At 42.9% G+C, this 15,000-nt stretch overlaps 1 long non-coding RNA gene across 1 annotated transcript in view; it reads right to left on the minus strand.

Moving 5' to 3' along the window:
* Positions 1-1,533: 1,533 nt before the first annotated feature.
* Positions 1,534-15,000, minus strand: part of LOC311247681 — a 16,647-nt gene continuing 3,180 nt past the window's right edge. Inside the window, exons 2-4 of the long non-coding RNA XR_014620870.1 lie at positions 12,752-12,803; positions 12,598-12,640; positions 1,534-1,610 (exon numbers count right to left, since the gene is read on the minus strand). This is a non-coding gene — a long non-coding RNA (uncharacterized lncRNA). The remainder of the gene's footprint in view (positions 1,611-12,597; positions 12,641-12,751; positions 12,804-15,000) is intronic.

Genomic DNA, 15,000 nt, shown 5'->3' on the forward strand with positions numbered 1-15,000 from the left:
GTGGAGGTGTGTGTGTGTCTCTTACATCTTCTGATGAACCAGGTCCATATTACAATATAAGCAGCACATCAAACACGAAACGCAAATCAAACACACACACGCAACAACGGATATATATATATGAAGAGATGGAGCCCAAAACGAAAAAATTGTTAAATGTGATGTGATTTTATGTCGAGTAAAATGATAAGAGAGAGAGAGAGAGCATCTTCTCTTGAGACCCTGGTGGCAATATTCCATTGCGTGACCTACGTCACCGTGTCAGAGAGAGTTGTAGATACTTGAAGTAGATCATTGAAGTAGTGTGCAGCCCGTTCAGGGACCCATTGACTACAGTATATACTGCAGGTAACTCAGTCAAGATCAACTTTGAAGAAGAAAAAATGCATATTTAAAATAAATGTGTCAAATGAAAATGGCTGTTGCATCTGGTGTCGCTAAGTGTGATTAAATATCCTCTCCACGTGTGTTTTTAACACTTTGAAAATGTTGTATATTCAATAACAATTTGTATATATAAATATATTCTTTCCACCAAAGATCTTCAATAAACTACTGAAAATGTCTTAGCAGCATCGCTACACCTTTGACTCCGTAGAGACAATGCTAGCAGACAAGACACCGAGATGGAGACAGACAGACAGAGACAGACAGACAAGACACAGAGACAGACAGACAAGACACAGAGACAGACAGACAAGACACAGAGACAGACAGACAGAGACAGACAGAGACAGACACAGAGACAGACAGAGACAGACAGAGACAGACACAGAGACAGACAGAGACAGAGACAGACAGAGACAGACACACAGAGACAGAGACAGACAGAGACAGACACAGAGACAGACAGAGACAGAGACAGACAGAGACAGACACAGAGACAGACAGAGACAGAGACAGACAGAGACAGAGACAGAGACAGACAGACAGAGAGAGACAGACAGACACAGACAGAGAGAGACAGAGACAGACAGAGAGAGAGAGACAGACACAGACAGAGAGAGACAGAGACAGACAGAGACAGACAGAGAGACAGAGACAGACAGACACAGACAGAGACAGACACAGAGACAGACAGAGACAGAGACAGACAGAGACAGACACACAGAGACAGAGACAGACAGAGACAGACACAGAGACACAGAGACAGACAGACAGACAGAGACAGACACACAGAGACAGAGACAGACAGAGACAGACACAGAGACACAGAGACAGACAGACAGAGAGAGACAGACAGACACAGACAGAGAGAGACAGAGACAGACAGAGAGAGAGAGACAGACAGACACAGACAGAGAGAGACACAGAGACAGAGACGGACAGAGAGAGACAGACAGAGAGACGCAGGGACAGAGACAGACAGAGAGAGACAGAGACGGAGAGACAGACAGACAGAGACAGGGACAGAGACAGACAGAGAGAGACAGACAGAGAGACGCAGGGACAGAGACAGACAGAGAGAGACAGACAGACAGAGACAGACAGACAGAGACAGGGACAGAGACAGACAGAGAGAGACAGAGACAGACACCTGGTTCTTGACTTGGGGCACCAGGTCTTCCGGGATGTCCCCCAGAGGATAGGCTCTACCGGCCAGACAGCAGCTGCAGACAGACAGACAGACACACAGAGAGAGACGTTGACAACCAGAGTGCAGTGTTGTAGTTGAGTCACTAAATCTCGAGTCAGAGTCGAGTCTTGAGTCCCCAGTGTTCGAGTCAGAGTCCAAGTCCGAGTCACCAAAGAAGAGCCAGAGTCAGGGGGCAGCTGATTGGCGCAGTGGGCAAGGCGCTCGCCACTAACGCAGGAGACGCTGGGTTCGAGCCCAGCTCTCGGCAAGTGTTAGAGGGTGGGAAAGTCGGTGGGTGGGGATTGGACATTGTGAACAGCGACTCCTACAGGTCGGTTTGGTGACGCCGGTGCGACGGAAGCAGGAAGTAGCGTGGGCATCGTGAGCCTCCCACGCGTTACTCCTCGCCACTGAGAGTTTGAGCTGCTGTGGTGAAAAGATGCGACAGGCTGCCTCCTCGTGTACCGGAGGGGACACGTGATGCAAGGCTTCTGTCCTCACTACAGCCGACCAGTGGGAGGCATAGTCTAGCAACGTTCAAGACAGGGGAGGGAAGAATTGGATAATACGAAAATTGGGATGGGAGAAAAATAGAAAAATGGGGAGAAAAAGTGGATAAAAAAAAATAAGAGCCAGAGTCAAGTCCGAGCTCGAGTCCCCATTTTACCCTAGTCGGAGTCCGAGTCCAAGTCATCAAGGTTGAGTCCACTCCACTCTGGCAGTCAAAGAGCTGACATACAAATAAAAAAACGACTACATTAAACATAAATTGATTGATTGAAAAGTGTATTAACAGATTGCAGAATGGGTACAGTACAGTACAGCTCAATACATACAATTGTTAAGGCGATGCAGACCAGAGAAAGACTTTAGTCTTGTTTACATCAGGGTCCCCCATTTTCAATTCATCATAACATATATGACATACACAACATACAGATAGACAGTACTGCTACATCTATACATTTATGACATACCAGATTTGCAAATACAGTACTGTTTGTGATACAAAAGTGTCCAGAAAAAGAGTGTATATACATTTGATGTAGAAACCGTACATCGGAGGAGGTTGGGTAGGTGGGGTGGGGGTTGGGTGGGTGGGTGGGGGGCTGTACATTGGAGGTGGGGGGGGGGTTGGGTAGGGGACACTGTACATTGGAATACTGACAAAGCCATACTTGGTAATTTACTGTACAACTAGGGGCCAGTTTCGAATTGCAGTCTACCGTAGGTGTTTTTTGAGAGTGTTTCTGAAGGTGGGTAGTGATTCACATTCCTTTACAGCTTTGGGTAGGGCGTTCCACATTGATGTGGCATAATTGCGAAACGTGTTTAGTCCCTTGTTTGAGCCGAATCTGGGTTTAACATGATTTGTGGAGCTCCCTCTGGTGTTGTGATGGTGGTATTCACTGACATTTGGGAAGTATTTTGACATGTACATGGGTACCTTGGTCGTGTAGTGTATCTTGTAGACCAGGCCCATTGCAAGTTGCTGTACTCTGTCGTCTACTCTAAGCCATCCTAGGTTGTCAAAGTGGGCAGGGGTGAGGTGGGTTCTAGGAGTCAGGTCAAGCAGTAGTCTGACTAGTTTGTTTTGAGATGTTTGTAATTCGTTTTTTAGTGCCTTTGAGGTGCTTTGGTACCATGAGGTGCAAGCATAGTCGTAGTACCTTGAATGAGTGCTCCTGCCAGAGTCTTCAGGGTATTCTTGTTTACCAGAGAGGAGATCCGGTACAAGAATAGAGTTCGTTGGTTGACTTTTTTTATTACATTGGATGCCATTTTGTCACAGGAAAGATTAGCCTCTAGGATGGAACCCAGGTAGGTAATTTCATCTTTCCTTGTGACAATATTGTAACCCACTGCAACTGAGAAGCCGTCGGTCTTGCTGAGTTTGTTATTTAAACCGAAGAGAATGGACTCTGTTTTGCCCATGTGTAATGATAGTTTGTTGTCGGCTAGCCATATGCAGATGACAGTGTGGTCACCATTTCAAAGGGAGTTTATTTACTTTGTGACACAATAGCCAAACAAATGCACTAGCCATCAATATCGTATGCCAAATGATTAGGGCCTATTACAAAAATAAATGTAAATAACTGTATTTATCAATTAACCTCTTTAGCCTGTGCGGTCCGCCGGGGTAAAATCCAAGAGTAAAGACACTAACCATGTCACAACAGCAGTCAGTGTTTATTTTCAGCAATACGTTTGTTTACCAATATTGTTGTGAAGGATCAGATTAAACCGAATATATATATTTATTTATGGATATATATTTAATAGTATTTGTATATCGTTTGATATCCCTTGTATATTCTTTGTACATATACACTGAATATCCCTTTAGTCTACTACAGCCCATAATAGTTCATTCTCTCATTGGACAAGAACCTGGCGCCAGCAGACAGGCCCCTTGAGTCAAGTTCAATAGTGCCGACGAACATGTCCCAACTAGCCCCGGTTCCGCGTAGGAATACGGCTACCGAAATACGAATGGTACTATTTGTTCACCGTGCATATAAATAGGGCACAAGTAAAGTAGAACTTTCTTTTAGTCCATTAGTCCTTCACCTTCCAACCTAGTAACAGACGTGAAGCCTCACCCACGACCCACGTGTGGTGCAGTATGGCCTATTTTGGCCCCAGAATAGGCATTGAGACCTCGTGTAAATTCATAGCTGAATTGTCATAGTTTGGCACTGTACCGTCGAGTGGGACGTATTTCTATTAAGTAATAATAGTCTATTATGTATGGTGCATCGTTCGGTTAAAGTTCTAAAGTGAGCAGCACCCCCATCGTTCCTCGCGTTATCTAGAGTCTTAACCAGGCTGGGCAGACCATGCGTGGTGCTTTCATCCGAGGAGTTCTGGGCGAGGACGAGTGGACCTGCACATTGGATTACCTACCCGGACGACTGCTGAGCCTATACGGCATGGAATATCTATTTGCTTTGGGTGCTTTGATTTGTGGAGCGGATAACAGCCAACGCCAGTGAGTGTTGGAATTACCCCCGAGAGGAGCCCAGGTGAGACGGCGCTCAACCCAGACCGAGGCCGCCTCGCTTCTCCTTCGTTGTGGACCTACAGCTACCGTCTACAAGAGGGCCCAAGTGTATTCATCTGTGGATCAAGATCCTGCGGGCACTGTTTTCTGTACCTGCATTCTCCCCAGGAATCGTTGGCCAGATGGGATGCAGCTGACGGCTCTCCAAACCCCCCCCCCCCCCCTTACTGACTTACAACCAGCAGAACCCCTTTAGTATCCCGCTATAATCCTTAAGTACCATCGCTATAGTTTCCCTAAAGAACCAGGTTGTATACTTGCTTCCTGCGTAACCAGAGATTGGACATTCAGTGTTGATTTGCCTACGAATACTCATTTGCCTTACAAGTGCATTCAAATCATAAATGTAATTAAGTGAATGTTGTATATACCTTTTGCTATATTAAACCTTCGACTGTTATATTTGTGTGGACCTGATTTCATATGTGGGAAAGTGTTCATCATACTTAGATATCGTGTACTGGATGGCCAGAAGTTAAAGTACATCAAGCGGTAGTGGTTTAATGATACCATACTTATCAATACAGTCAGGGAATTGTACCCCTCAGTTACAAATATGTTAAAGTGTTATTAGTGAGATTTTAGTTTATGGAATGTCTTTATACTTTTGTGAATATCTGCCATTTTGGATTCGCTTTTTTAGTCATATGAGGAGAGGGCATCCAGAGCTCTCAATGAGCGTTGAAATTTCGAAAAACTACCTTTCCCAGCCGATTCCAGCTTCCTGCAAGCAAATTACTTCCCGATTATTATTTTAAATTTCTCAGGATTATCTACCACAAAACTGAACGTTATTGGCATAGATTGGAGCACAGTTAGTGTGTCTACCTTCTGTGAACATCTATCAACAATCCTGTTGCAATCCGATCAAAAATGGCGGAGGCATATCCATTATAAAAATGGAACTGTACATACAGTACAGTAGATTTCATTCTCGGTTCTTCCTGCACGCCTGGTGATACTAAATCCAAATTGAACTCTGGCATTGGAAAGAGTAGATTTGGCCCAATCCATAAATGTGCAAGTTGGCTATAATAAGGTAATTTATAGGCCTGAAATTCTATATTCTATAATAATATTTCAAATTGCATGTGTCCGGATGGCAGAATTCAGTACTGTATCTACAAAACCTTCTGTTTAATCATCTTCCCTTTATTAATTTCCTTAGATTTTTGTGATCTCAAGAAGGTGCTGAACGAGCTCAGTGGCAGTTTTTCATGTCTGGTCATATTTAGCATGTCACTCACTGCATTCACTGTCAAAGATGCAAAGAAAAATCATAATTTATATTCTCCTTTGTTTCATCACAATTTACTCAAGCCTAATAGCAGACACAATATTTCTGACACTGGGAATACATTCCATGAGATCCATGTATGTATACAGGTAAGTGAGCAGGGATATATGCTAGGGCTGGGTATCGCCACTGATTTCCCAAAACGATTCGATTCCGATTAACACGGTCCCGAATCGATTCGATTTCCGATTAAATTCTATTCAATGCTATACAATTTAAATGGCTCAAGGAACCCTCTAACATGTTGCATTGTTAAAAATATCAATGTTTACATTAAGAATTGACTCTCAAGCAGTTACATGAATGTACTTTTTATTGGAACATTGGCTTTTGCATAGGTCACGTCTGGGTGATGTCTCAGTAAGTGGTTTCGTAGATTTGTTGTATTTCCACAATCATTATATATGTCTGTCACTATAGCCAATGGAAATGCTAGAAATGGTCACGTGGGCTGGGAGAACCAATGGAAAATGCCTATCCCGAGGCAAAACTTAATTCCCGATCCCTGGTCTACACCCTTCCCAGACCGACACTGGGGCAATGCGCGCAACGACCAGGAAGGGAATTGGCATAACGACAAAATTGAGGGATGAAAAAATATATATATAATATTTTTTTTTTAGATCGATCTTGGGATTTTATTAATCGATAATCGCTAATTCAATTGAAGATCGATTCAGAATCGGGAAATAATTTTTTTTAACCCAGCCCTAATATATGCAGATATATCCAACAGTTGTAGATCAAATTTGATAAATATATATATACGATATATACAGTATAATATTATTGTACATGGCTTTCATACAGGTATGTAAACAGTAACATAACTGAGTTGAGAATTTTTTTTGTACATAAAGGCCTTTTTTCAGTATTCAAGATTTTAGCATTTGAAGTCATTAGTAACTTGACTTAGTGACTGTGAAATTACACTGTGTAATTTAGAAGATTGAAATTGATAAGACCCCCCCAATTTTCATTGGATAAACGTCTACGGGCCACCTTCTGTAGAACATTCGGCCACCTTCTGTAGAACATTAGGATTCAGATGCTCCCAGATGTACGCACTGTTGACAAAAAGATAGATACCAACTTCCTGTCAGTGCGTTCAGTATAAAGCTGTCCGGCTGCAAGCTAGCCTAGCACAAATGAATGGAAGCACATACGGACCAGCAAGCCTAGCTTAGAAAAGGGAAAGGGGAAAGGCTTGGCCCGGACTGGGGAAATAATTCATACCGGGAGATATAGCGCGAAATATAGCCCCAATCAGGCCACTTTTTAAGCGGGGGGTCTGGGGGTCCCCCACCAGGATTTTTTTTGTTACAAAGACTTAATTTCCTGCATTCTGGTGAATTTTAGTGCATGTGAATCACAAACTAATGAGCCAACAATTGCTTAGTACAATGTACTGTTATGGACCTCAAATAAAACTGTTGTGGCACTAGCAATGCTACTCTCTCCACCTTCAAAAAGAAAGAGAGCACAACATATTTTTCTATTTACTATTATAATACAGTTAACCACTCTCTCCTGTAAGGGCCTTTCTTTTTCTTTGTTTTATCCCTCTCTCCTCCACCCTTTCTCTTTCTTCCACTGTCCATCTTGACATCAACGTTAATTGATTGTATCTCTCCCGAGTCCCGAGTCCCTCACTACCTGGCTCATTGCCTGTCTGTTATTCTGCATCTGAGTGCCGTCTGCCATTCCATTCGCCGCCTCCGCTGTCAATCAGTTGTATCGCCTGGTCCCGCCTCCACCAATCACAAGCGGCAGCACGGCTCCATTGTGTGTGTGTGATCCGCGTGAGGGAGAGAGAGAGAGTCAGATAGTTCTCCAACTCTGTCACAGACAGTGAAATCCTGGTTGTTCCCCACCCACCTAGGTTATCTAACTATCGCGCCGCGCCGCCGCCACAACTAGAAACAATGGCCTGGCAAAAAAAAATAAAAATTATATAATTTTTTTTTTTTTTTTATCTGTGCAGGCCAGGCCACCGGGAAAACTCCCGGTGCTCCCGATGGCCAGTCCGGGCCTGGGGAAAGGGGTTTTTGGCCAACAGCTAGGCTAGCTGGTCCGTATACGCTTCCATAAATTTGTGCTAAGCTAGGCTAGCTTGCAGCCAGATAGCTTTCTACTGAACGCACTGACAGGAAGTTGGTATTTATCTTCTTGTCTATTCTTGTGTATCCTATTAACGGTGCATTTTCCATAAGTGCATTTTCCTACAAAAGGCCTTCGACACTGTCAATCACTCCATTCTGATTGACAAGCTAAAAGCAATTGGTTTTGATAGTCTATCAGTGAGCTGGATGCAATCCTACCTTGAGGGGAGGGAACAGATGGTGGAGGTAAACGGTACCCTATCCCCCCCCGTCACAGTGAGCTGTGGTGTTCCACAAGGAAGCATACTAGGACCGCTACTGTTCCTAATTTATGCAAATGACATGTCGTCAGCTTGTGACTGCAACTTGTTGCCGTTTGCGGACGACTCAGCCCTGCTGGTCTCTGACAAGAACAAGTTACAGGTTGAAAAAACCCTCAGCTCGGAACTAGGCAAAATCTGCATATGGCTCGCTGATAACAAACTATCATTACACATGGGCAAAACAGAGTCCATTCTCTTCGGTTCAAATACAGGGTTTGTACACCTTTTCCAAGGCAAAATGCAAGCACTTTTCAAGCATTTTCAAGGTGCATTTTCAAGATTTTCCAGCATCTTATGCGGCTGTGGTAAATTAAATATTTACTCAAAATGATTATTTCACTTCTTCCATCACATTAAATCAGATGTTATTGTGCTATAAACAACCAAAATTATGTAGACTTGGCATCATATATAACCTGGCTGAGCCGATGTGTTATGCAGTAACGTACTGTATATCTGTATGTCGTGTATGTCATAAATGTCATGATGAATTGAACATGGGGGACCCTGATGTAAACAAGACAAAAGTATTTCTCTGGTCTGCATCTCCTTAACAATTGTGTGTATTGAGCCCAGCGTTTCCGTTAGCCGGTAATTACCGGTTTTTGACCGGCAAAATCTGTTGAAGTCCGACTTATTTAATATCTCCGGTCTTAATGTCCGGTGAAAATAATTCCCTGAGTCTAAGCACAATTTGATTATTTGAATTGTATTAAAATAGGCTAAAATTAAATAGCCTATGCGATGAACGAAACGATCATTACATTTGTTTCCTCGTTGCTTCTAATAATGACAACGACGTTGTCGGCGAGAGCTTAGTGCTGGGTGTGCGAGTGCATGTGAAGCTGCAGAGCCAGAGAGGCAACGGCACAATGCAGTATTCCATCAGTACTCCAATTCGGCCATTTTCAGCCAATGTTGGGTGGGGGGCGCTGTTGTGCGGTTCCCAGAAAAGAGCCAATAACAGCTAAATCAGCTTCTCTGCAGCGCCATACTCTTTGCAAATAAGTCGTTGCGAGGTGGAGAGAGTCGTCACGCAAACCACGATAATGTTGCCGTCTCTCTGCTTTCTCAGTTCTTCGCTTGATATAATTAATACAAATGTCCAATATAACGGAATTCGTTAGCTCATAAAAATGTGATTATAACAGACTGCTGTTTAGTGTCGGACCGACTGCCCACATACGCGGTCTATTTTAGTTCAAGTCAGCAGCAGCACGGAGTATCGAGGGACTTATTTTATTTGGAATATATTAATTAATGACTGTATACGCAAAAGTAGCCTAGTTTTAAGTAATAATATTATAAATCTACATGCCTTGAGGATGACATTCTTTATTCTAAACTATGACCGGAATTAATCTCATTTGTCCGGTAGATTGAAATCTTGCAGGTCACGGAGACCGACAACAATTTTTTCTAACGGAAACCCTGAGCCGTACTGTATTGTACCCATTCTGCAATCTGTTAATAAAGTTTTCAATCAATCAATCAAACGTGACGAGCCAGGCCAATTTTAGCATGTTAATTTATGGAATATGCAATCTAACAGCTAACGTGAAATTTACAGTAAAATTACATGGATAATAATGTTAATTTGCTAAATAAGAGAACAGACTTTGAGGTAGGCAGTCAATCAGCTCCTTGAGCCTTATGTATGTATGTATAAACAATTTATATTTCATTTTCATTTATAGGCTACTGCCTATGAATTTGAGAGCCTAATGATGGCCTACCTAGTATACCTACAGGAATGAACTAACTACCTTAACATTATTATCCATGTAATTTACTGTAAAGTTCACATTAGCTGTTAGATTGCATATTCCATAAATTAACATGCTAAATTTGGCCTGGCTCGTCACGTTTGATTGATTGATTGATTGAAAACGTTATTAACAGATTGCAGAATGGGTACAATACAGTACAGCTCAATACACACAATTGTTAAGGGGATGCAGACCAGATAAATACTTTCGTCTCGTTTACATCAGGGTCCCCCATTTTCAATTCATAACATTTATGACATACATGACATACACATATACAGTACGTTACTGCGTTCCAGACTACAACTGCCCCACACCAGTTCCACACCAGTCTCCGTAAATGTTCTGTTGTAAAAATTAAATACCATTTCAATACACAACAAGTTTTCATGTTTTGAAATACATGGAAGGGAATTAGCTAACGTTAGGCTAGGCTACATGCTGCCTATTTCAAAACACTGCAGTGAAAAACAGAGTCCGGTAAACACGAGTTTGTAATTCCAATAGTGTATTCTGCCTGTTACTTGACTATTTCGATTATTGAAGTGGTCTTTTTATAACGAACATTTACGGAGACAGGTGTGGAGCACTTGTAGTCTCGAACTTAGTAGTACGTGGCGAGCCAGGCCGAGACACGTTAATAACATCCATGGCTCATTGGCTCACCTTTCATGTGGCTCGAAAAAAGTGCAGACTCCCCCGTGGTAAAAATCTGCAAGTCCTTTCTGCATATTTTGCACATGGCTACTCTGGGATGTTCTCCTCTTTTTAACCATGAATTATATTTTATATCTCCAAGCCAGAGCTCATTAAAACGGCAGCCTCCCGGCATGTTGGCCACACACACACGCGTGCGCGTTGTTCTCAGATGGCACAGGTAAAAAAAACACTACGGGTCGAGCCCAGCCACATTTCATTTTGCGTGAAAGGCGAACGCAATTAGGCTCGCTCGAGTCGCTCCGACTTATTTTATTTCTTTATCTAAAAACCACACTATTCAGTCAGATAGCGATTTATTATGAAAGTATAAAGTGCAATTACAATTTCAATAACTTTCCAGCACTTTATACACAATTCAAGCACATTTAAAACCTTAAAAACAGCACATTGAAATACAAGCATTTTCAAGGATTTCCAGCACCCGTACGAACCCTGCAAATAACAAACTCAGCAAGACCGACGGCTTCTCAGTTACAGTGGGTGACAATATTGTCACAAGGAAAGATGAAATTACCTACCTGGGTTCCATCCTAGAGGCTAATCTCTCCTGTGACAAAATGGCATCCAAGGTAATAAAACAAGTCAACCAACAAACTCGATTCTTGTACCGGATCACCTCTCTGGTAAACAAGAATACCCTGAAGACTCTGGCAGGAGCACTCATTCAAGGGTACTACGACTATGCTTGCACCTCATGGTACCAAAGCACCTCAAAGGCGCTAAAAACAAAATTACAAACATCTCAAAACAAACTGGTCAGACTACTGCTTGACCTTACTCCTAGAACCCACCTCACCCCAGCCCACTTTGACAACCTAGGATGGCTTAGAGTAGACGACAGAGTACAGCAACTTGCAATGGGCCTGGTCTACAAGATACACTACACGACCAAGGTACCCATGTACATGTCAAAATACTTCCCAAAGGTCAGTGAATACCACGATCACAACACCAGAGGGAGCTCCACAAATCATGTTAAACCCAGATTCGGCTCAAACAAGGGACTAAACACGTTTCGCAATTATGCCACATCAATGTGGAACGCCCTACCCAAAACTGTAAAGGAATGTGAATCACTACCCACTTTCAAAACCACTCTCAAGGGACACCTACGGGAGACTGCAATTCAAAACTGGCCCCTGTAAATGTCCTAACCCAACCCCCTCCAATGTACAGTAATTTACCTAGTATGGTTGTCAATATTCCAATGTACAATTTTGCTTGTTTGTACAGTGTGCCCCCCCCCCCAATGTACAGTTTCTCCCCCCCCCCCCCCCAACCACCTCTAATGTAAATTACCCAGTATGGTTGTCAATATCCCAATGTACCCAACCCCCCCCACACAACCCCACCCAACCTCCTCCAATGTACAGTTTCTACATCAAATGCATATACTCCCTTTTCTTGACTCTTTTTGTATCACAAACAGTACTGTATTTGCAAATCTGGTATGTCATAAATGTATAGATGTAGCAGTACTGTCTATCTGTATGTCATGTATGTCATATATGTCCTGATGAATTGAAAATGGGGGACCCTGATGTAAACAAGACGAAAGTCTTTTTCTGGTCTGCATCCCCTTAACAATTGTGTGTATTGAGCTGTACTGTATTGTACCCATTCTGCAATCTGTTAATAAAGTTTTCAATCAATCAATCAACCATAATGTTGGCGTGTTCTTTTAAGAAGGGACGATGTGTGCATGTGTGTGTGTGTGTGTGTGCATGCGTGCGTGTGTGTTACCTTATGTAGACCAGCAGCTTGTTGCCCATGACGACCTGATCATCTATAAGTAGAGACATTTAGAGAGATCATTATTTATCCTTGACGTCCGGTCTAGATCTTTACAAAGACTTGCTGTGCTATGAACTATGGAAGCAGTATTCGGCAGGCCTACCTGTCAGGGCCTTGCCCTCTCTTAACGGTGGGCCGATCACAGCGAAGAGTCTCTGAAACACAGGAAGGAAAGAAGATATATCGCGGTATATAAACATTGCTTTGTCTTGATCCTAATACGCTGTTAATTTGCGTTAATAAGCTTGTTAAACTGTTAATAACTATTCCCAACCGAGTTCAGCTTAAAACCCTGCCCCATAGCGCGTCAAACTGCGTAGCCTCCAATAGCACGCTGTGATTAGCGGAGACACTTTCCACTCTCCTGTTCCTAAGTAGCCCCCTTCACCCCCTTCCCCCCTGACTCTTTTCTTATAAGCTAAAAGCTACTGATCATGTTGCTTTTGTTAAGTTTTATTTGTTACTGTTTCGTCCAATTGGACAGCACCCTGCTTCCTTTTTTATTTTATTCGTTTCATTTCTCCTGTTGTTACTATAGATATATATTCATATTTTTTACCCTCTCTTTTAAATAGCTTCTCTCTTTGTAAAGTGTCCTGGAGTCAGAGAAAGGCGCTTCTCTCTTTAAATCAATTTTATTATTATTATTATTCCATGCTGACTTCTGTCTCTCTACTGTTCATCAGCGTCAAATTATTAGCTAGAAGCTAACGTTATGCTTAGCCAGCCTTATTTTCGCTATTCTTCTACGGTTGGAAATCAGTGAATAATAATTTAGACAGAATGTTTGTTAAAACAGCTAACTAGCTACTTCATTGTCTCAAGATATTTTGGACAACAGACTTTCTTTAGGGGCACACGACATAATGTTAGCTCCTTCATCAGTGCTACTGACAGGGTCCACTGGCTCCTGTAAAACAGAAAGGAGTATGAAACTTTTATACGTTCCTTGTAAAACAGACACAAATACGACATCTAACGTTAACTCCATGGTCAGCCAGGGCTTGAATAACATCGTTACCAGGGCAACAAATCTAACGTTAGGCTCCATGGTCAGCCCAGCCAGGGCTTGAATAACGTAGCTACCAGGTCAACAACGCTAACTCCATGGTCAGCCCAGGGCTTGAATAACGTAGCTACCAGGTCGACAACACTAACGTTAGCTCCATGGTCAGCCAGGGCTTGAATAACATAGCTACCAGGTCAACAACGCTAACGTTAGCTCCATGGTCAGCCTGGGTTTGTATAACGTAGCTACCAGGTCAACAACGCTAACGTTAGCTCCATGGTCAGCCAGGGCTTGAATAACGTATTATAATAATAATAAAAACAAGTACTACCGACCACAGCTGTCTTTGCATATCAACAACAGCCCAGTCTTCAGGTGTGCTCAAATAGGCTACATAACACCCCTCCCCTCAAAGTTTGGTGTGAAACTGTGAACGATGGTCTGTGTGACTGAGATTGCCATGAAATGCAACAGCATTGCTTGGTGTCTGTGAAATATCTGTCTGTCTGTATTTAAAAGCCTCTCTCTCTCTCTCTCTCTCTCTCTCTCTCTCTCTCTCTCTCTCTCTCTCTCTCTCTCTCTCTCTCCTCTCTCTCTCTCTCTCTCTCTCTCTCTCTCTCTCTCTCTCTCTCTCTCTCTCTCTCTCTCTCTCTCTCTCTCTCTTCTCTCTCTCTCTCTCTCTCTCTCTCTCTCTCTCTCTCTCTCTCTCTCTCTCTCTCTCTCTCTCTCTCTCTCTCTCTCTCTCTCTCTCTCTCTCTCTCTCTCTCTCTCTCTCTCTCTCTCTCTCTCTCTCTCTCTCTCTCTCTCTCTCTCTCTCTCCTCTCTCTCTCTCTCTCTCTCTCTCTCTCTCTCTCTCTCTCTCTCTCTCTCTCTCTCGTCATGGTGGATTACTGTCCTGTTGCTGCAGAGGACGTGAGTGAAATGCAGACGCACAACACATACACACAGGATGTCAGAACACACACACACACACACACACGAACCTGGTGCACCATGATAACTGTTGTTAGTCCCTATACGGTACAGTCTAGGCCGGGCGATGAAACGATAACGATCATTATCGCGATATATTTTTAACACATTGTCCGCCAGGCATTGTACCCATCCTTGGGGCCCAGTCGTGCCAGTGCTGTAACCCTATGGAGATGTTTTACCTTCTTTGCAGGGGCTATAACTTTTTAAATATTATAGCTATATCGACATTACTATGCCCATCCAACATCAGGTATCTATCGTTCCGGATGTGGGAACGTTATATTTTTTTCATTCATACATTGTCGTGTTCAGTACCCGTCGTGAATATAAGTATGTTTTTAAGGTTTTCTGCAGTAATTCCTAAAACG

Source organism: Notolepis coatsorum (genome assembly GCF_963971535.1).
Source record: "Notolepis coatsorum genome assembly, contig: SCAFFOLD_3220, whole genome shotgun sequence".
NCBI classification, from domain to species: Eukaryota; Metazoa; Chordata; class Actinopteri; order Aulopiformes; family Paralepididae; genus Notolepis; species Notolepis coatsorum.